Below are 22,935 nucleotides of genomic sequence, written 5' to 3'. Positions count from 1 at the left end.
ACAGAGGGGAAGAAGCAGTTCCTGAGTCATTGAGTGTGTGCCTTCACACTTCCGTATCTCCTCCCTGATAGTAGCAATGACAACAAGGCATGACCTGGGTGTTGGGGGTCCTTAATGAAGGACGTCGCCTTTTCGAGGCATCACTCCCTAACGATGGCCTGGATACAATGGAGACTATTGCCCATGATGAAGCTGACTAAGCAACAACTCTCTGGAGCTTACTTCGATCCTGTGCAGTACTCTCCCGCCCCCAGACGGTGATGCAGCCAGTCAGAATGCTCTCCACAGTACATCTGTAGAAATTTGCAAGTGTGTTTGGTGACATACCAAATCTCCTCAAACACCTAATGAAATATGCGGGAAAGATTGAGTATTTACAGCACATTTTGCTTGGCTTAGATTGTGAAATTTGTTGTTTTGTAGCATAATTTACAATAAATAAATAACGCAAAAGAGGTAGTGTTCATGGACCCTTCAGAAATTAATGACTGGAGTAAAAAATCTGTTCCTAAACCCGCCCCAATACCCCCAATACTCCTATACTCCTGCCCCAGTGGTAGCAATGAGAAGGAGTCATGTTACAGATGGTGAGGATCTTTAATAATGGTTGCCACGTTCCTGAGGCATACCTCTTGACAATCTCCTTAATGGTGGGGAGGGTTGTACACATGATGGAGCTGGCTGCGTCTCCAAACCTCTGCAGCATCTTCCACTCGGAACCTCCGTACTCGGTGGTGATGCAGCCAGACAGACTGCTCTCCACCACACATCTGTAAACATTTGCTAGAGTCTTTGGTGGCCTCAAACTCCTAATGAAGTATAGTCACTCATGCGTTCATCAATGTAACATCCTCTGTTGATGCCTAGGAACTTGAAGCTACTCACCTTTTCTACCTCTGGCCCCTCAAAGACTGGTATAAGTTATCCCCTTCCCCTTCCTGAAGTCCACAATTGACTCCTTGGTCTTGCTGCCATCGAATACAAAGTCGATGTTGTGACATTACTCAACAGCCGATCTATCTCGCTCCTCTCCAACTCGAATGCCATTTGAGATTCTACCAGCAACGGTGGTGTCATGGGTGAGTTTATTGATGGCATTTCATCTGTGCCTAGTCACCGAGCCGTGAGTCTAGAAAGAGTGGAGCATTGGGATAACCACATTGTCTTGAGGTGCGCCAGTGTTGACAGTCAGTGAGGAGATGCTATTTCCAATCTCCACTGGTTGTGATCTCCAGATAAGGAAGTTGAGAATCCAGTTGCAGGGGGGAGGTTGCACAGGCCCAGGTTTCGAAGATTGTTGATTACTATTGAGGGGATAATGTTGCTGAATACTGACCATTATCGTAAACAGCTGTCTGACATTTGTTTTACTGTGGTCCAGCTGTTCCAAGGCCAAGTGACATTGAATCCAATGTTGATCTGTCATAGCAGAAAACAAATTGTATGGGTTCAAGTCATTGGTGAGGCAGGAGTTAATTCTCATAATCAACCTTTCAAAGCACCTCATTACAGTAGGCGTGAGTGCTACTTGCTGATGGTTACTGAGGCAGCTCGCTCTGCTCTTCCTGAGCATAACTGTTGTCCTTTTGAAGCAAGTGAGAACCTCTGACTGCAGCAGTGCGGGGCTGAAGGTGGTCAGGAGCACTCTGGCCATTTGGTTGACACAAGTTTTCAGTACACTGCTGTGTACACCATCTGGGTGTGATGTTCTAGAAATGTTTATTCTGGATGTGGGGAACAAATAGGGAGGGCACATTTGGTAGCTTTGCATCCTCCTGGGTCCCCAGTTGATTGTGGGGCTGGAATGGTGAGCCATGCAGAGATCCTTGCCTGCTGGTGTAGCTTGCGTAGAAACTGAGGTGCCCAGCATTGGAGTAGGACAGCCACTGGAATGCCTTCAGAGCCTCTACCTCTCTGATGCTCCTGGTTAGTAAAGAGCGGAGGGGGCTTATTTCATAGGGTAAATACTAACACCAAAATGTTGGACCAAGATGGCTTCTGCTGTAAACATCCTTTAATTTTTTTTGATAGAGACCGAGGAGGGAATTTCATTGGTTTCTGAAAGTATTGGTTTCTGTTACAGAAAGCTGAAAATCTCAAAGCAACAATCCAAACAAAAATGAAGCTGCTGAACTGAGTTCTAAATTAATTATTTTCAAATGCAAACTGTTACGTTCCCCGTAACCGGGTGACTTACCAGCAAAGATAGAGAGGTCCGCTGAAGTCTGATGGTACTATTTTCAAACGTTTTTATTTATAAAGGGGCACAAACGTATGGTTAATACAAAACATTCAGATCATATACATCGTCAAAACTCAATCTAAAGCACAGGTATAGTAATAATCAATCAGAAATAAGCTCTATCGTTGTCTGGGGGAATACTGAGTCCAATGGAATATAAAAGTCACTCATAAATCGGCAGGCTTTTCCGTTTGGGAACCGCTGGCATTTCACGTGTTGGAGAGAGAGAGAGTGGTGAGAAAGAAGGAACACTTGCCCGTCGTCTTTACGAAGACGATCCCGGTTGTTAGTTAAAACGGTTTTCCTTTGGTTTCAGCCACAGACTCCCGATCCGGAATCTAATGCACGTGGCTTCCTTCAAAATGGCTTCCCGCTCCGACGGGAAGTGCTATCGTGTCTTCTTCGTGTGTCTCCTTGGTGCGTCTGAGGCCCCGTCTCGGCAGCCCACCTTTTATCTGGACTGGCAGGGTTGTAGATGTCAATCAGGGTGGGGGTGAGGCAATCTTTCCCCCATCACCCAGCCCACGTTGCCCTGAGGGTTTGCACGTAGTCCAGTCCCTTATTCCACAAAGGTGTCTCCCAAGACAATGGCCATGTCCTTGGCTTTTGTCTGGCTGAGAGGCCAGACCACATTCCAAACCGTAAGGCTCTCTCTCTCTCTTGCGATTCTCACAAAGGAGGGGGCTGGGGTCATAACACCTCCCCTCTTAAAAGTTTTTTTTTTACCAGCGGTTAAAAACAAGTTGGTACAGGATTTTTGGAATCTAACATACTACACAAGCTTTGCTCTTCACAGCGTACTACCGTTATACATTCCAGTCAGTATCTAAACAGGTAACAATTACAGTGCCCCTTTCTTTAATATCTTAACATCACGTACCGTACTAAAGTCTGGTAGCATCAAACTTCAGCTCAATAACCACCTATTTATTTATTTTCTTCAGCAACATAACTAAGGAGGTGTGATCTTAGCTTAGGTGCATCTACAAAAGTTTATACAAATACTAATCGTTTCGGTCGTGTTATTTCACCGGCAGATCTCCAAAGGGGTGGTCTTTATTATTCACAGGCTTTGGCGCAAACCCGTACAACCGGCGTTGCTATTTAAAAATGGCAATCTCGATTAACCATCGCCTCTTTTCCAGGGAGTTCCCCCGTGGGGAACTTGAGTAATTTGGCGAGGTACTCTCCCGCCTTTCCTTTCCACGAGGGTTATTCTCTTAACTCCGTGTCCCCAACCTAGTCCATCATGGGAATTTCCACCCAATTCTTTAATGCTACACAGGTAGTTAACCCTTTTGTCAAGACCATGCAGGCTGATGTGTTTCAGTTCAAACCTTTTTCTCCGGCCGCATTTAAATTTTGGCTTCCTCACAGCGCTTTCTTGAACAACAATAGCGTGTGAGGCACTCTTACATTCCAAATCAACCTGTAATCGATGCGCAGGCATCAATCTAGACTTTAACTTTTTTCCATTCGATTTGGGAACTACAGATTTACCGTTCTCCTCCACAACAACAGTTACCTCCCCATTCGTAAACTCCACATTAACTCTGAACACCCCCTTCAGCACAACCATCTGGGAACCCACACTTCCCAAGGTTAACCCCTTTTTCCCCGAACCAAGTCTATCTGATCCAAAAGGACGGCCGTCTCGTCCAGCCGAGTCAAATACCTCAGACTTTTTCTGAGCTCCGTGACTAGGTTTAGGACCACGGGCCTCCCCATCTTGGACACACTCAAACGGGGCATTGGCCTCTTCCAGGCTTTCAATACCCGTACCCTTTTCAAATTCTAAATTCCCCTGATCCTCCCAGTTACTCTCTGGGCAACTCACTTCCGGAGTAAACTCAACCCCGCGGGCTGAAACAACCCCATCTGCCAACCCAGCAGACTTCTTCAAGGTAATGGCATCCTTTTCATCTAGGACTGCCCTCATTTCATTATCGGGAACACCTTTAGAATCATCCATGTCCAACCCTGGACCTTTTAACAGCTTTATCTGTTTCTCATCTTTATTTCCTACCTCTAGGACCTTTTTCTTCGCTAAGGACAGATCTACCTTCTCTCCCTTACCCCCTTTTACGTTACTATTCCTCAGTTTACCACCCTCGAAACCCTCGTGGCACAGGGTCGGTAAAAACGTCTGGGCCAAATCAATACGGGCCAATTTTAAACTGCTCGCTTTCTCAGCTGCCGCTCTCGACAGGCTGCGAGTGACTGCGCATGCGGGATAGATTTTTGGATCTGAGGGAGGGGTCTCAACTCTCACGGGCTGGGTTGTCACCTTCACAACTGCACCCATCTTCCCACCCGCTAGGTCGTTACCCAGAAGGACGTCCACGTCAGTTCTCGGGAATTCTGATGGCACCCCCATTTCAACTGATCCATACACCAGCTCACAATCCAAAATGACCCTACGCAAAGACACCCTTTCTGTCCATTTTCCTATTCCTCTCAGGGTTACCTCGCCTGTCGGAGGTCCGAATTGTAATACGTTATGGCTAATTAATGATAGCTCCGCCCCCGTGTCTCTCCAAATCCGTACGGGAATTGGCGGGTCCCCCTTCCTCACAGACACGGTTCCGTGTGACAGATAAATCTCCGACCCCTCGCGCTCTCTGCTCCCCTGGGACCCTCTTGCCGATTTTCTGATTACCACTGCACACCCGATAGGGATCGCTGCTCTCTCTCTCTCTGGCTCCTTTCTCGGAGCAAAGCATTTTGATGCAATATGACCCACCTTTCCACAATTAAAACAGGTCAAGCCAGGACCTCTCCTGCCGTCTTGCCTCTCCTCAATTTTACAACTAGCTCCCAGCGGGATCTCCGCCTCAGCCGGCGGGCTTTCTCTACAGTTCCCACGGTCTCTCTGGTAACTTTTTGGCGAGGAAAACTTTGTCTTGTGGGTTAGGGCATATTCATCTGCGAACCTAGCAATTTCTGAGATGGACTGATTCGTCCTCTCATTCAAATACATCCGGATCTCTTCCGGAACACAACCTTTAAATTCCTCAATCAAAAATAACTCCCTGATACGCCCATAATTCTCGGCCACCTTTTCTGCGGTGCACCAGCGGTCCAAGAGCACACCCTTCTCATGGGCTAGCTCGGTATACGTTTGATTCCACCCTTTCCTTAAATTTCGGAACCTTTGTCTATACGCCTCAGGTACTAACTCGTAACCTCGGAGAATGGCCTCCTTTACTTGATCATAATTCCCTTCCCCTTCCGGGGGCAACACTGCATATGCCCGCTGTGCTTTCCCTCGTAACACACTTTGTAACAACGCCACCCACTGCTCTCTGGGCCACTTCTGATTCACTGCCACCTTTTCAAAAAGCAAGAAATAACTATCAACATCCGTCTCCTCGAACGGGGGGACCAACCTCAACGCCCGACTAACATCAAACCCCTTCTCTCTCTCTTCCCCTTGAGCTCTTCGCTCTTGCCTTCGCCTGTCCAGCTCCAATTCATGGCTCCTTTGTTTCTCTTTCTCTTCTGCTTCCAGCTGCTTTACCTGGAGCTCATGACCCTGTTTCACCTCTAATTCCTTTAGTTTGAACGCCTGCTCCCTTTCCTTTTCCTTTTCTTTCTCAGCCCGTTCCTTTTCCTCCTCGGCTCGTTCCTTTTCCTTCTCAGCTGCTTTACTTTAAATTCATGTTCCAACCTTACTTTCTCCAACTCTAACTGATCTGTCCCACTCGCTAATCTCTTTTCGGGGATATTTTCCAAATCCTCAGCTGCAAACACCTTCTTCCCAATGTAATACTGATTTATGACCCTTCGCACTTCCTGCTTTTTCATTGATGACCTCACCTCTGTGAAGTCTAACTCCTTTGCCAGATTTACCAAGTCTAATTTGGTAGCCGCCCCTAGTGCCTCTACAGTCGGGTTTCTCATAAATTCATCCACATCCATCTTTGCTGGTTTCCTGTCTGGCTACCTGCGTAACCAGATTTAAGTTTGGACTTACAGCCCGATTCACTGACCCTCCCCTTTGGTTTCAAATCCCGGGACGAGGCCCCACTTGTTACGTTCCCAGTAACCGGGTGACTTACCAGCAAAGATAGAGAGGTCCGCTGAAGTCTGATGGTACTATTTTCAAATGTTTTTATTTATAAAGGGGCACAAACGTATGGTTAATACAAAACATTCAGATCATATACATCGTCAAAACTCAATCTAAAGCACAGGTATAGTAATAATCAATAAGAAATAAGCTCTATCGTTGTCTAGGGGAATACTGAGTCCAATGGAATATAAAAGTCACTCATAAATCTGCAGGCTTTTCCGTTTGGGAACCGCTGGCATTTCACGTGTTGGAGAGAGAGAGTGGTGAGAAAGAAGGAACACTTGCCCGTCGTCTTTACGAAGATGATCCCGGTTGTTAGTTAAAACGGTTTTCCTTTGGTTTCAGCCACAGACTCCCGATCCGGAATCTAACGCACGTGGCTTCCTTCAAAATGGCTTCCCGCTCCGACGGGAAGCGCTATCGTGTCCTCTTCGTGTGTCTCCTTGGTGCGTCTGAGGCCCCGTCTCGGCAGCTCACCTTTTATCTGGACTGGCAGGATTGTAGATGTCAATCAGGGTGGGGGTGAGGCAATCTTTCCCCCATCACCAGCCCACGTTGCCCTGAGGGTTTGCACGTAGTCCAGTCCCTTATTCCACAAAGGTGTCTCCCAAGACAATGGCCATGTCCTTGGCTTTTGTCTGGCTGAGAGGCCAGCCCACATTCCAAATTGTAAGGCTGCTCTCTCTCTCTCGCGATTCTCACAAAGGAGGGGGCTGGGGTCATAACAAAACAATTCTGACAGACCGTTTCACCTGAGATTTTAAACAATCCAGTCTTCTGCCCTCTTCCTGCCTGTGACCACATTCAGTTTATTAGATGCTAATAAACTGTTCTCCATTGTGAAGGAAGATTGTGCACGCTCGTCTCCAGTTGTTAGGTTCCTTACACACCGTGCTCCTTCAGCATACGTATTGTTGTTGAGCTTCTGAGGTGGATCCACAGGAACAGACAAATGTACAGCGAGCCTGTGTCAATGGGGGTGAGGGAGAAAGTAATAATTGTCCTAGATTCCTGGACAATTCTTTGACCACTAAGTCTGGTCATTATGCTATGTCTAATGAACGTGTTTTATACCAGAATTAATTCTCTCCAATTTATCAAGCTGCCTTACTCTTCACTACCCAGACTGCAAAGAAATTACTCTGATCTTTGTGTAATATCAGCCATTGGCCTCACCGAAATGAGTTAGTGTAGGATCAATAACCCGATCCACTCCTGATCTGTGACGATCGTAGAACGTGGAGCGGAACAGAACAGGAGCCCACAATGTCTGAGTGAACTATGATGCCAAATTAAACAAATCCATCTGCGTGCACATTCTCCATATCTCTCATTCCCTCCGTGTTCAGATACCTAAGCTCATAGTAAACTTATTATCAAAGTACATAGAAGTTACCATGTCCAACCCTGAGATTCATTTTCTTGTGGGCAGACTCAATAAATCCATAACGGAATCGATGAAAGACCGCACCAGCTTGGACATTCGACCAGTGTGTAAAACACAACAAACTGTACAAATACAAAAAGTAAGAAAATAATAATAAACATATAAGCAACAAATATCAAGAACGTGAGATGAACTCATGTTCATAATCATGAGATGATTATGTATGGCATTGAACTGCTGCTGCTGCTAAATTAACAGATTTCACGTCACACGCCGGTAATAATAAAGCTGATTCTGATTCTGAAGAATCCCATCGGTTGTGGGACATTTCAATAATGGGGCAAGTGTAGTTGGGTGAAGTTAACCTGGTGGTTGAGGGGTAGAAACTGTTCCTGAACCTGGTGGTGTGAGTCCTGAGACTCCTGTATCACCTTCCTAATGGCAGCAGTGAGGAGAGAGCATGTCTGGGGTGGCGGGGGTCCCTGATAATGGATGCTGCTCTCCTGTGACAAAGCTTCCAAGTGTACCTGCTTCCATCATCATTACTGCAGCCTGTTGCAGGGCCCTGTATTTGTGTGTAGGAGGGTGGAGAACCACCGTTAAACTTCCCCATCTTAATGCTAGGGCATTCTGGGTATTTGACGTTTCTACACCGGGAAAAAGACTCTTACCTCCTCCATTTTTCCTCTCATAATATGATAAACCTCAGTCAGCTTCTGACTCCAAGTTAGTACAGCCTCTCCTTAGAGCTAACGCTCTATAATTCAAGCAGTATCGTGCTGAACTTCTGCACTCTCTCCAAAGCCTGCCCATCCATCCTGTAACGGAGTGGTCACAAGGGCAGACCGTACAATGCATCGGTCACTGAATGAATCTCTAATCCCTTTCAAGGGTCTGTACTGTGCATGCCCCAGGCCTGGCTGGGAGTCACAGAACAGCCCTTCTGCCCTGTGTAGCTATGTCTGGGTACTTCTTGTTCTTTGGTAAGCCACAAAACATTAGAGAGGTTGCTGGAGCAGAGCCAGATTTGTATCTGTCGGCTCGGGTGTCAATTAATGCCAGCTAGCAGCGCAAGCGACAGTTTGGCAGGTTGTGCTGTGTGGAGACTGGGTGCGAGTGCGGGGTGACTGATTGCTTCCTGTGGTCGGCTTGAGCTGTTGCACGTCGTGGGAGAATCCGAAGCTAACTAAGGGTGTGGAGTAACATTGCAAGGCCCAGCCACAGTGCAAGCCCAGGCCTTGCAGCTTAACAGGAAGTTCCTCTGAAGGACAAGACTGGGTTTCAACAACTTTTCAATTCACTCTCCAGGGATGTTATGACAGTGCAGGTTGAATGATTGCACTGGAGCCTTGGCTTGGATCTCCCTCTCCCTCTTTATATTCTTCCTTAAAAGAAACAGCTGCAATAAATAAGGAATGAGGATATTTTTATCCCATATTCCTGGTGGAATGGTGAGCAACCGGCATGCTCGAAGTCCGGCTACAGGCATATGGATGAAAGGTGATGTGAGATTGTGATGCTGGTTAATAATGAAAGAAATGTGCATGGTGAAGTTTCTTGTCTTTCTCAGTCTAGCATGTCAGATGTTCTATTGCAAAATTTCCAGTCAAAAACTTCTGTGGAGTGCAGGAAACTATAACTTGAGGTTAACCCACTTTAAACATAGTGAGTTGTGTATTGTGACTATCGTAAGAGCTTTTGTGTAAGTAGGAAAATCGGTGCTGACTGGATAATAACTGTCAGAAGGGAGTAAATCAGCAAGAAAATGTACATACATACTCAAATCTCTCAAAGCAGTTCTGCTATCCATTTCAGGTTTTCAAACCTCCAACTCTCATAGTGATCCTGTCAGATCTCGGTCAGAATTGGGCCATTTAGTACTAATGGGTTACCGAAAGGGCACTGAAGATGGTGGAGATGCCAAAACAGAGGATAGGGCGAGGCTAAAGGGTGAACTGGTGGACACTTTACATTTAAATTATAAAATGATTTGCTAAAACAATGAACGAGTTTCCAGTTGTGGGTAGAGGTCACAAATAAAAAGACCTTGTAAATGAAACCAATATATCACCCAGGATTTCAGGTGAAACTTCTAATTAACACAGCTGTTATAATGTCACATCTGCCACAGGGCAATTTGTCGCAAATCACACACACGTTTTAGAGGAAACTCGGGGAACTGCTGAGGGATCTGAAGGCCAATTGGAATGGAATTCCTGAAGAGCAAAGTGCAAAGCAACATCGGTGGAGGAAAATGAGCCAAAAAAAGAAAAAGCCCCCCCTCAAAATGTCCTTGGATGCTGTTTTCACCTGATTTTCTATGCAGCTCCAGATTCCAGCATCTGCATTCTCTTGGGTCTGAATGATCTGAAATTGGTAAATCAGTTTATTATTATTGTGTGTACCAAGGTAGAGTGGGATGACTTTGCCGTTCATGCAGATCATTTCAACAGAATAGGACAGTGAGATGGGGCAGGGGAAAAGCAATAACTGGATGTAGAATAAACTATGTAGAAAGCTGCATTCTGTACACACCCATGGATCCCAGTGTCGACGACCCCAGAATCTGTGTGATAAACTGGATTCTGTACACACCCGTGGATCCCAGTGTCAACGAGCCCAGAATCTGTGTAATAAACTGCATTCTGTACACAACTGTGGATTCCAGTGTCGACGAGCCCAGAATCTGTATAATAAACTGCATTCTGTACACAACTGTGGATTCCAGTGTCGACGAGCCCAGAATCTGTGTGATAAACTGGATTCTGTACACACCTGTGGATCCCAGTGTCGACGAGCCCAGAATCTGTGTAATAAACTGCATTCTGTACACACCCGTGGATCCCAGTGTCGACGAGCCCAGAATCTGTGTAATAAACTGCATTCTGTACACACCCGTGGATCCCAGTGTCGACGAGCCCAGAATCTGTGTAATAAACTGCATTCTGTACACAACTGTGGATTCCAGTGTCGACGAGCCCAGAATCTGTATAATAAACTGCATTCTGTACACAACTGTGGATTCCAGTGTCGACGACCCCAGAATCTGTATAATAAACTGCATTCTGTACACACCCGTGGATCCCAGTGTCGACGAGCCCAGAATCTGTGTAATAAACTGCATTCTGTACACACCCGTGGATCCCAGTGTCGACGAGCCCAGAATCTGTGTAATAAACTGCATTCTGTACACAACTGTGGATTCCAGTGTCGACGAGCCCAGAATCTGTGTAATAAACTGCATTCTGTACACACCCGTGGATCGCAGTGTCGACGAGCCCAGAATCTGTGTAATAAACTGCATTCTGTACACACCGGTGTATCCCAGTGTCGACGAGCCCAGAATCTGTGTAATAAACTGCATTCTGTACACACCGGTGTATCCCAGTGTCGACGAGCCCAGAATCTGTGTAATAGACTGCATTCTGTACACACCGGTGTATCCCAGTGTCGACGAGCCCGGAATCTGTGTAATAGACTGCATTCTGTACACACCGGTGTATCCCAGTGTCGACGAGCCCGGAATCTGTGTAATAAACTGCATTCTGTACACACCCGTGGACCCCAGTGTCGACGAGCCCGGAATCTGTGTAATAAACTGCATTCTGTACACACCCGTGTAGCCCAGTGTCGACGAGCCCGGAATCTGTGTAATAAACTGCATTCTGTACACACCGGTGTATCCCAGTGTCGACGAGCCCAGAATCTGTGTAATAAACTGCATTCTGTACACACCGGTGTATCCCAGTGTCGACGAGCCCAGAATCTGTGTAATAAACTGCATTCTGTACACACCGGTGTATCCCAGTGTCGACGAGCCCAGAATCTGTGTAATAAACTGCATTCTGTACACACCCGTGTATCCCAGTGTCGACGAGCCCAGAATCTGTGTAATAAACTGCATTCTGTGCACAACTGTGGATCCCAGTGTCGACGACCCCAGAATCTGTGTAATAAACTGCATTACTGCATTCTGCACACACTGGTAGATTCGAGACACACTCAGCTGTGAGGTTCGTATTTACCCACCCACACAACAGCTTCTTATCAAGACTCACAGTGGACTGTTCAAGGGGCTGTGGTTCACAGATGGGGTTCATCAAGTTTGGATGTGCAAGAGTGACGGGGGATGTACTGATAGCTGCTTACCACAGGAGCTAGGGACGATGGGGGAGGGTGCTCTTGGGCACTAGGGATTGGGAAGTTGGTCTTAGGTGACAGGTTGGACAGATTGTGTATGTATTCTGGACCACTTGCTGACAGCTTGGGTGCTGGTGTTTGTATCTTTGAGGCCACACTGGTTTAACTTGTCCTCCTTCATCTTACCTGTGGACATTCTTGTTTTGAAGAAAATGTTGGAAAGGTGATTTAACAAACAATATTCAAAGGGCATATTCTGCATTCGTTGTGACTTTATGGGAGAGGATGTTTCTTCCTGAAGGTGCTGACTGTAAGCATCTTCAGTTCTTCAAATTTGTATGCAATGATAATGGCTGCCTTGCATTGAATAAAATACTGGAAACACTCAGTTTGTCGGGCGGCAGTGGAAGTAGAAACCAAGATAATGTTTCAGGTTCTAGATTCTCTCTTCAATTTCTGCTTTAATTTCAGAATTTCAGCATCTGCAGATTTTAAAAAAATATTATTTTTCAGTTCTGATACTAGGTGACAATGTGTTGTCAATGCAGTCTATAATAGTGAAAAGTCAAACTGGAATTTTGTTTGACAAAAGCAGATTTTTTTTTAGAGACAAGTTTCTGCAGATGCTAGAAATCTCGAACAATACACACAAAATGGTAGACAAGCTCAGCACGTCAGAAATCATCTCTGGTGTGGAATAAACAATTGGCATTTTGTGCAGAGCCATTTCATCAGAACCTGTTCAAAACGGTGAAGGGTCTCTGTTTATTCCCCTCCATAGATGCTGCCAGGCTTGCTGAGTTCCTCCTCCACTTTGAGTGTGTTTTTTTTCGGTCGGGATTCTGCTAAAGCACGTATTGAATGGAAATACACGAGCTGGAGTTTGTTTCCATTTGTCATGAGTAGCCGGTACCATTGTCTGAGCTGTTCGCAATGTAAGTTCCCACCGCTCTGCTTTCAATTCAGTCACTGTCGACTTCCTGCCTTGGTTTTAAAGGCAATAAATAAGTTGCAGATGGCCGTTGTTGTCAAATCGTCCCCAGGTCTGGCGTGGCTCCACGTTGGAATCTGTGTACTCTGAGGATACTGGATGATTCAATGGGTGAGAAAATGTTGGCCGAAACTGACTGAATGAAAGTTGCCCTGTTCCCAGTTACATGTGTGCAGACTTGGCTGACTTTGAGCAAAACTATAAAGTCGGTCAGTACTTCACCTTTTCAGGATGAGTTTTCGAGAAGTGCTTAGATTTTTCTGAAAGTGTAGCTTATGATAAGGAGTTTTCATCTGTCCCTACAGTGCTTGGCCTAATCTGCAAAAGCTTGATTTTTTTTTCTTAAAACGGGTATCGTCCAGCTTGGGTTTCCTCCCACAATCTAAGGACCTACTGGTTGGTAGGGTGATTAGTCATTGTAAGTTGTCATGTGATTGGGCCAGGGTTAAATCAGGGGTCGCTGGGCAACGTGGCTTGAAGGTCTGGAAGGGCCTATTCCTCGCTGTATCTCAGTAAATAAATACTGAACTGTTCCTCGTCTCATTACAGTTTTAAATCACAAGCCAGGCTCCCTTTCAATATGCTAATCGGGGTCTGGTGCGGCGTTAACCTGAAAGGAGGCTGGTTAGGAGAGCAATGGCTTCTCTGTGTGCTGTGTTTTGGAATCCGGCCCAAAAGAGGCCTCGTCATGTACAGTTTCAAATATATTTTTGTTCTTGGTGTAACCCTTTCATAGTATTGTACAGATGGAAGTGGTTCTTAATTTGCACTTCACTTTTGCTTTATTTCTTAATTGCCCTCTGCTTGATACGCTGTCATAAAATCCAGATACATTACACTGAGTAGCACTGGATCTAAACCACTCAGCTTTACACTTTGATTGAAGTCACTTAACATTTCTTTCTGTTGGTAAATCGAGCATATATACTGCTGTTGAAGAAAAAACTACATATCGGACTAAGACTGATGTAGTGTCATTGTCAGACTAAGGTATGTTGTAGAGGTGTTACTAAAATTCTTTAATGGGGAACTTCGTTATGTACCATATTGTATGACATGGGCGATCATGGTCTTTCCATGACTGTGATTGCTCTTGGCAAATTTTCCGACAGAAATCATTTGCCATTGCCACCTTCTGGCAGTGTATTCACAAGAGGGGGTGACCCCAGCCATTATCAATACTCTTCAGAGATTGTCTGCCTGATGTCAGTGGTCACATAACCAGGACTTATGATCTGCACTGGCTGCTCATACGACCGTCTGCCACCTGCTCCCATGGCTTCATGTGACCCTGATCTGGGGGATGGGGGGGGGAGGTGGGGAGCTAAATCTCACCTTACACCTATGCCCTCTAGTTTTAATTCCTTTTCCATGGAGGAAAAAGACTGTGTGCATTCACAGTACATGTATAAAATCATGATTTCACACATCTCCAAGGAGTAAGGTCCTAACCTGCCCAACCTGTCCCTTTATCTTAGGCCCTCGAGTCCCGTTGACGTTCCCATGTGCACGCTTTCCAGTTTAATGATGCCCATCCTACAAAAGGGTAACCAAAGCTATACACAATGCCCGCTGTGATCTTGCACAACTACAACATACCATTCCAACTCTTTTCTTCAGGATCCCTACTGATCATGGCCAGTGTACCAAATGTCGCCCTCATCACCCTGCCTACCTGTACGAATCCTAGTTGCCTCTGTTCTACAATTCTCCCAGGTCCCTATCACCACTCCGATTGCCAATAGGACTGTGGAGCCAATACTAGAGAGGCTATTTATTAGAGATTTGTGCAAATAATCTGGGCCAAGAGCAATGAATCCAGTGGCAGTAATTAAAGGAAGGATGTTCCAGTTTAGGTTATCTCTAACTGTGGTGTTGATTTCACAGCACTTTCCATTGTCAACAATAGAAGTGGAAAACTGTTTAAAGGATATCAGCATTTCACTCTGGGGAATTAGATCAACTCATAGGCAGAGTTTGTCTGGATAATTAACCCTGCTGACAAGTGAGCAGAGCTTCTCTCAGCAAAATGCACCAAATCCTGGAGGAACTCGGCAGGCCAGACTACACACGTGGACAGTTTCAGGTTGATGGCCTTACGCCAGAGTATGACTGAATTTGCTGGGAACCGGGGGTGGTGTGATGCTGGTGGTAAGTCTTGTTCCCGGGGATGAGGCTCGTGATGGTTCCAGGTCCCGGCTTGGGTAATTGTTGCCTGGCTTTTTTTAAATTACAAAATGCTGGAGGACAGCATCTAAGGAGAGGAATGAACATTCAACGTTTCAGATCAAGACCCTTCTTCAGGACTAGAAAGGAAGGGGACAGAAGCCAGAACAAAGAAGGTGGGGGAGAGGGGAAGGAGTGAGAGTGTGGAGTGAACAGAAGTGGTGGATGCAGGTTTGATTTCAATATTTGAGAAAGTGGGATATGTACATGGATGGGAGGGGTATGGAGGGCTGGGGCCCAGGTAGCGTTCACTGGTACTCAGCAGAATAATAGTATGGCTGTGACTAAGTGTGCCGAAGGCCCCTTTTCTCTGCTGTAGTCCTTTGACTCTCAAGCCCCACAGTGTCTTGGCCACATTGTGGGGGGTTTGGGTGTGGGCTTGGAAGAGAAGTCTTGGACAATCCAGGCCTAAAATTCTGTCCAGTCTGGAAGGGGGCGGCTTTATAACCCAGATTAAGCATGTTCTCTGGCGATCATTGACATCGTGAGGTGGGCATGTCATATCTTGTGGCACAAAAAGCAGCCCAATTACTCCCCTGTAAGGTGCGCCCACTTACAGCCCTTTCTCTATCCACAAGAAGGGTGTGAAGAGTGAAGAAGCTCCCCTTAAACATTTCACCTTTCACCCTTAACCCATGACCTCTAGTTCCAGTCTCACTAAACCTCAGTGGACAAGGCCAGCCCAGGAGATGAACGTCCCTGGAGTTTTGTTTGGCTGGGAAGTTGTGGGTAGAGCAGGAAGAGGAAAGAGTAAGTGAAGTCAACAGCAATGCGAGAAGTGTTTGGCAGAGCAGTTACCCGATACCAGGACACCCCCACCCCCCCGGGATCTCTCCGAGCAGCCGATGTGCTGCTGCTGGGCCCTGGGGTGAGGGAGGCAGAAAGCAGGTGCTGCTGATCTTTGGCAGCTCATTAAGAATGAGTTCAGCACAGGGATTGGGAAGAAATATCCGTGCAGATTGGAGCAGCTATATTTCTTGGCAGCGGAACAGGAGCTTAGTTTGTGCACGTCTTACCATCTACCCGTCTGTTTGCCGGATACTGTCTTTGTCTTTGCCTTTGTTAGAAATATCTGAGTTGCTTCCTTCCATGCTCAACGGGAGACAATGTGCTGTTATTGACTATTGTGTTGGAAGAGCTGTGCACAGCCAAAGCTCCAGAGCAGCCAGGCAGGCTCCGATCCAGCTCAGGGTGTCATTGTATTTTCCACTGTAATTGGACACTTTGTAGAAAGAAGCCTAGAATCTGCCTGTTTGTGATTTGCGTCTAGCTGTGCGATTATCTGATTCATTACGGACCCTGCCTGGCGTTCCATAGTTTTAAAACCAATTTTCGTAGTACATACACAAGCCAGGAGGCACATTGTCAAATGCTTGATGATCATTAAATTATTTATCTAATTTTCCTAATTAGTACTTCAATTAGGCATTTGGTCATTTACTCGGTTGAAACAGGGAAAGATTTTATGTGGATGGTAGTTAATTGTCCTGGAAAAATAAATTCCCGCTAAGCTTTCCTTGGTCTTTAAGTTATTTGACGTTGCCTCTTATTCTTTTAAAAGGTACTGAATTCTTAAAGGGCTTGTAAGAGCAAATCCAGAGAAAATGCTTCCTGTCACTGAGGTGTCTAGAACTGGAAGTCGTAATGTTGGAATAAAGGCATAGCCTGCTCTGGACTTGAGATGATGACATGTTGCTTCACCCAAAAGCTGAATCTTTGAACTTCTGTGCTGTGGAGGGTCAGTCATTGATTTCATTTGAGACTGAGCTGAACTGATTGTTGTATATTAGAAGACTTGAGGGGTAGGGACAGGGCAGGGAAACGGGATTAGTAGAGAAGATCGGGTGTAATTTTAACGCATGGCAGATTTGCAGGAGGAACCACTCAGCTCCTGTGGTGATATTGTCTTTTTCTTTCCATTCCCGCACTCAGTCGTAGACTTGTATAGCACAGAAACCATCAAATACTAATCCCATTTACTTTCTTTCTCACTTTCCCTTCAAATCCTTTCTCCTCCCTCCTCCTGCTCAGCAGTGGTACAGCAATGCAGTGAGGTCAATGAGCCGACCAGCCACACATCTGTGGGATGTGAGAGAATACTACTGTGCTGATTCTGCCCGTCTTTTCTCCTAGTGACTCTGTTATTCCTTTCAAATGCATCCTGCTGCAGTGTCGTACCTTAAAAACTGCTTGCAGTATAATTACTTGTCATTGTCTGGATGAAGAAGTTGACGGCTCTGTGGGCAAGTTTAAGGGGTTGAGGTGGTGGGGGGGTTGGTGTGTAGTATATCAGCCACAAACTCAATGGACGGAGAGGTCTAATTCTGTTCCTATGTCTTATGGTCTGGTAGAGTTGAAGTAGCAGGGAGTCTGCAGAAGGACTTGGGCAGATTAGGAGAGTGTGACAGATAGAATATGGCATAGGGAAGTGTATGCTCATTCACTTAGCTAGAAGGAATAAAGGTGAAGGATACTTTCTAAACGGGGAACAAGTTGAGCAATCAGAGGTGCAAAGGGACTTCGGAGCCTTCGTGTAGGATTCCCTGAAGATTAACGCATGTTGAGTTGGTAGTAAGGAAGGCAAATGCAATATTAACGCATATATTGAGAGCTCAAGGATGTAATGCTAGGGCTTTATAATGCATTGGTCAGACCATATTTGGAGTATTGTGAGGCCCCATATCTAAGGAAGGATTAGCTGGCTTTGGAGAGGGTCCAGAGGCAGTTTACAAGAATAATCCTGGGAATGAAATGGTCAATGTATGAGGAATGTTTGATGGTTCTGGGCCTGTACTCATTGGATGCTAGACGAATGACAAGGAGATCTCTTTTAAACCTCCTGAATATTGAAAGACCAAGATAGTGGATGTAAAGAGGATGTTTCCACTAGAGGGAGAGTCTAGGGCCAGAGGGCACAGCCTTAGAATAGAAGGACATCCTTTTATAACAGGAATAAAGAGGAGTATCTTTAGCCAGAGGGTGGTGAATCTGGAATTCGTTGCCACGGATAGCTGTGGACGCTGTTGTGTTGGGTATATTTAAAGCAGAGGTTGAGGGGTTCTGATTAGTAAGGATGTCAAAGGTTATGCTGAAATGATTCCAAGGTTGAGCGGCTTGTCATATGAAGAGCGTTTGATTGCTCTGGGCCTGTGTTCACTGGAATTCAGAAAAATGAGGGGTGACCTCATCGAAACCTATTGAATCGTGAAAGGTCTTGATAGAGTGAATGTGGAGAGGATGTTTCCTTTGGTGGGAGAGTCTGAGACCAGAGGGGACAGACTCAGAATAGAGGGGCCTCCTTTTAGAATGGAGATGAGGAGGAATTTCTTTAGCCAAGACAGTGGTGAATCTGGAATTCTTTGCCACAGGTGGCTGTGTAGACCAAGTCTTTATGCATATTTAAGGCAGAGGTTGATAGATTATTTGTTGGTCAGGGCATGAAGGGATATGGAGAGAAGCCAGGAGATTGGGGCTGAGAGGAAATTGGATCGGCCATAATAAAATGGTAGAGCAGACTCGATGGGCCAAATGGCCTAATTCTGCTCCTATATCTTATGGTCTTGTGTTTATGGTAGCAGGCAGTGTTAACCTGCTCAGTTGAGGAAAGAATACCAGAGACACAAAATTACCTCTGAAATGGTTTTTATTTAGAGAGGAGTTCGCAGCCCCACGCACTTCGGGCGTAAGGTAGCCAACTCCCAATTTGTCGGTTTACAAAGGTCATACTTATACCCAAAAGCAGGGTACTACATTCGCAAATATGGTAACCAATTCAAATTCATTGATTGATTGGCTATTGCATAGCTAAACACGCGAAATACTCGGAATAAGCATAGACGCAAGCAAAATACTTGGAATAAGTATGGACGCAAGCAAAACACTCGAAATAGGTATAGAGCTCAGATACTTTGCCAGACACATTGTCTTGCGGTAGCAAAGTTCCCATTCTTTGTGGTTGCCATATCTGTCTGGCACTCTATTTTAGTTACCTGTTCCCTGTCCTCCTACGCTTCCCCAATTACATACCCTCTCCCCAGTCCTATACACATACTTTGCTACACTTACCCCTTGTCCCCCCTCCTACACATACCCCTCACCTTCTCCACATTCTCAGCAGGAGGATTGGCTTGAGAGGGAAAATAAATCAGCCACGATCAAGTGGCCGAGCAGGTTCGATGGGACAAGTGGCTTAATTCTGCTACTGTGTCTGATGGTCTTAATATAATTTCCAATTGACTTCTTTTCCTTTGGTGCCTAAGAAGAACGTGGTAACCTGCCTCAATGACTGTCATCCAGTAGCACTTACATCCACCGTGATGAAGTGCTTCGAGAGGATGGTGATGAAATCTATCGACTCCTGCCTGAGGAGTGACTTGGATCTGCTCCATTTTACCTACCCCCCACAACAGGTTAACAGCTGATGGCTCTTCACTTAGCTCTCGTACATCTAGACAGTGACGATGCATACATCAGGATGCTCTTTGTTGATTCTGCTCAGAATTCCACACTCTCATCCCTTTCAATCTAATCAATAAGCTTCAAGACCTAAGCGTTGATACCCCATGCAAATGGATTCTTGATTTCCTCATTCAGTTTAGATTGTCAACAACATCTCCTCCACGATCTCCATCAGCACAGCTGCTCCACCAGGTAGTGTGCGGAGCCTGCTGCTCTACGCAAATTGTACTTGTGACTGTGAGGCTAAGCACAGCTCCAATGCCTTATTGAAGAATGCCAACGACACTACTGACATTGGCTGAATTAAAGGTGGCAATGAATCAGCATATAGGAGGGAGATTGAAAATCTGACTGAGTGATGCCACAACAACAACCCCTCACTCAATGTCAGCAAGACCATGAGCCAGTCCTCATCAGGAGATCAGAGGCGGAGAGGGTCAGCATCTTTAAACTCCTTGGTGTTATCGTTTCAGGGGACCTATCCTAGGACCAGCGCATAAGTGCCATTACAAAGAAGGTACGGCAGAGCCATGACTTTCTTTGAAGTTTTCACAGATTCAACATGTCATCTAAAATGGTTTTTCCCAATTTTTTTCAGCCCAACACCCCCCCTAAAGGATTTTAACACTTGTCTTTAAACCTAGCTTACACGGTACCCGTGCACTGTGCAGCAGCTTCGATATCAATGTGATCCTTGAGTTTGATGGTTTTTAGCGAGAGTTGAAATATCTGGTTCAAGTTGAGACAGCAAAAGCCCCACGTCCCCACGCGTAACGATGTCCAAGTGGTTTCTGTTGTTTGGTTCGCTGCATTGAAGTCTCTTACAATGAGGCAGGAGGATGGAAATGCAGTGAAGAGCAGTTTGGTTCTTCTCCAAAGACCAGGAAGCTTTGACAGTGTAGCCACATACCACAAAAGCCGACCTTTTGGAAAAACATTTTTGCTTCTTCGTTATTCTGAGTTAGGATAATTTCTTCTTGCAAGCGCTCTTCCTGGTCTACCATAAATGTCATATGTAAGTTAATCTCAGGGTACTTAGTGACATATACACACTTTGATAACAGATTTACTTTGTACTTTGAAATCTTGTACGACATGGGAATCATAGAAAATGTGAGTACAAAGTCAGGAAGTCATATTTCAGTTGTATGAAACTGTGTTTAGGCTGGATTGTGAGTGTTGTGTGCAGCTCTGGTAACCACATGATGGGGAGGAGGTGGAGGCTTTGCAGAGGGTACAGAAGAGGTTCACCAGGATGTTGTCTGGATTGGAGAGTATGAGCTATAAGAAGTTGTACAAACTTGTATTCTTTACTCTAGAGCAGGTGTTCCCAACCTTTTTTTATGCCATGGATCCATACCATTAACCGAGGGGTCCATAGGCCGCAGGCTGGGATCCTCTGCACTAGGATCCCCAAGGCTGATGGACGACTTGATAGAAGTTTATAAAACAGAGAGGCCTAGATAGAGTAGATAGTGTAAATGTCAGATTAGACTAGAGAGTTTTGCTTTAAGGTGAGAGAGGGAAACTGTAAAGCAGATGTCCAAGGCAAGTTTATTTTTCTCACAAAGAATGGTGGGTCGGGAATGTCTAGTTGGTTGCAGAAGCAGATACAAGAGCAGCAGTTAAGAAACATTTGACCTATCACAGCCAGTGGCTTAGAAAGTATTGGTTTATTATTGTCACATGTACCAGCAAAAAAAACTTGTCTTGCATACTGTTCATACAGATCAAATCGTTCTAGTGCACTGAGGTGGAACAAGGTCAAACAACAATTCAAAATAAAGTGTAACTGCCGCAGAGAAAGTGCCCTGCTGGTGAACAGTAAGGTAGATTGTGATGTGTAGAGTCCATCTGGTCAGACAGGGAAAACAGCTGAGGAAATGGAATTTGGAAAGGCCGATTCCCATCCAGGAAACTCATCCGCTCCGGAGTTGAGCTGGTTCCAGTTTCTCCTTGCATCTATATTCTTAGCTGTCAGCAAAAATGAACCATTTATGCATTGCAGCTACTTGTCTGTAGTGTAGAGCAGTTGACAAAAGCTTTTCTGTCCAAACATTTGGTACCAGTTTCAGCAGGCAGTGAGGCGGTGGCCACCCTACGGCTAATGTGGAGTTAGGAATGTTGGCACCAGCTGAATTGACTGGGATTGCGTTGTTGCACTAGGATGCCTTGATGTGCTCATCCCTATTCATGAAGTGGCAATTAATTCAGCATTTGACCAAGTCACAAAGCATGTTGGTTAAGGTTCAGAGCTGATGCTTGAACTTCCTTTGTTCTGCTGTGACCATAATTTAGTACTATGAGGAGCTATGATTGGTGAGCAGTGTGTAACTCCAGAGGGAAGCTGTCCCTTTACAGGACTACAGATGAATGTGTGTGGGATAAATTTAATGTGCCAGTCAGCAGCCCTAGCCTCTGTTGGCGCTCAGTGTGGTTTGCTTTGAGAGTCCGCTTCCATTCTCTCTCTGAAGAAAATTGCAATTGTGGCAGAAGATTCCACAAGGTAAATGTGAAGTGAGAGATCAAAACGTGTGCATGGGCTGCAACAAGTTATTGGTAACATGTCTGAGCGCAGGGTCTGGGTAGCTCTGAGCACCAGCTGGACATAGTCCAAATCTTCACTGATACAAACTGTACAAAAGGGCTGAATCTTTACACTGGTAATTTTGTTCATAACAATAGTGTGATGATTAATGCTCTTGGTGAGGGATGTAATGTTATGATCATACATATTGGTCAATATTAGACTGTGCAGCAATGTGCACTATGCATTATTACATATGGTAACTTGGCAAGTGTATTTCCACACTCAGCAGCACAAATTGTATAGTAACGCGTACATTGTGTAAATTGAGGTAAAGTACATCGTAAGCAATTCTGACCTGGGTTATATAGTGGTGCATTGTGCACATCAGTACTACACAATAATGTGTGTATGGAATTCGCACTACACTGTACTGTCCTCTGGTCATGCATGCGTGGCTATTCAGTAATAATACATTTTATCAACTTTGGCACAATACTCACTACATAATTTTTAAAGTTAAACTATACCAGAAATGTCATACCAATATTCTAAGACAAATATATAAAAATAAAGTAAAGCCTTGTGTGTTTAATATTTCAGTAATATTTAAGAAATATCACAAATATATAATTTGGTACAAAGTTCATTACAGGTTATATGTAGAAATATGTGAATGGCATATGTCATAAGTGCATGCTTTGCTAAAGTAAAATCTAAATGGAGACTCATTATCCCTATGTCTTTGTCTAGGTTCTGTGTTTTTCCTTTGATTAGTTTTAGAGTTACAAAACATTAACATTGGCAACAAGCAAGCTTTAAAATAAACCCAAGACAACTACCTACCCGTTGAAGCTCAGTGAAACGTTAAGAGTTTTTTTTTAAAAAG

General features: G+C 45.1%; 1 protein-coding gene across 3 annotated transcripts in view; it reads left to right on the top strand.

Annotated features, from left to right (window-relative positions):
• LOC140731957 (DENN domain-containing protein 2C-like) overlaps positions 1-22,935 on the top strand; it is a 181,432-nt gene that overhangs the window by 25,650 nt on the left and 132,847 nt on the right. The window contains exon 1 of one of the 3 annotated variants that reach the window (XM_073053969.1): positions 21,986-22,025. The exons of the other annotated variants lie outside the window; for them this stretch is intronic. The gene's annotated coding sequence lies outside the window, so the exon portion shown is untranslated. Of the gene's footprint in view, positions 1-21,985; positions 22,026-22,935 lie in introns of those variants that run through there. 3 annotated transcript variants of the gene reach the window in all.

Source organism: Hemitrygon akajei, chromosome 8 (genome assembly GCF_048418815.1).
Source record: "Hemitrygon akajei chromosome 8, sHemAka1.3, whole genome shotgun sequence".
NCBI lineage: Eukaryota > Metazoa > Chordata > Chondrichthyes > Myliobatiformes > Dasyatidae > Hemitrygon > Hemitrygon akajei.
This window is presented reverse-complemented; position numbering and strand designations above follow the sequence as displayed.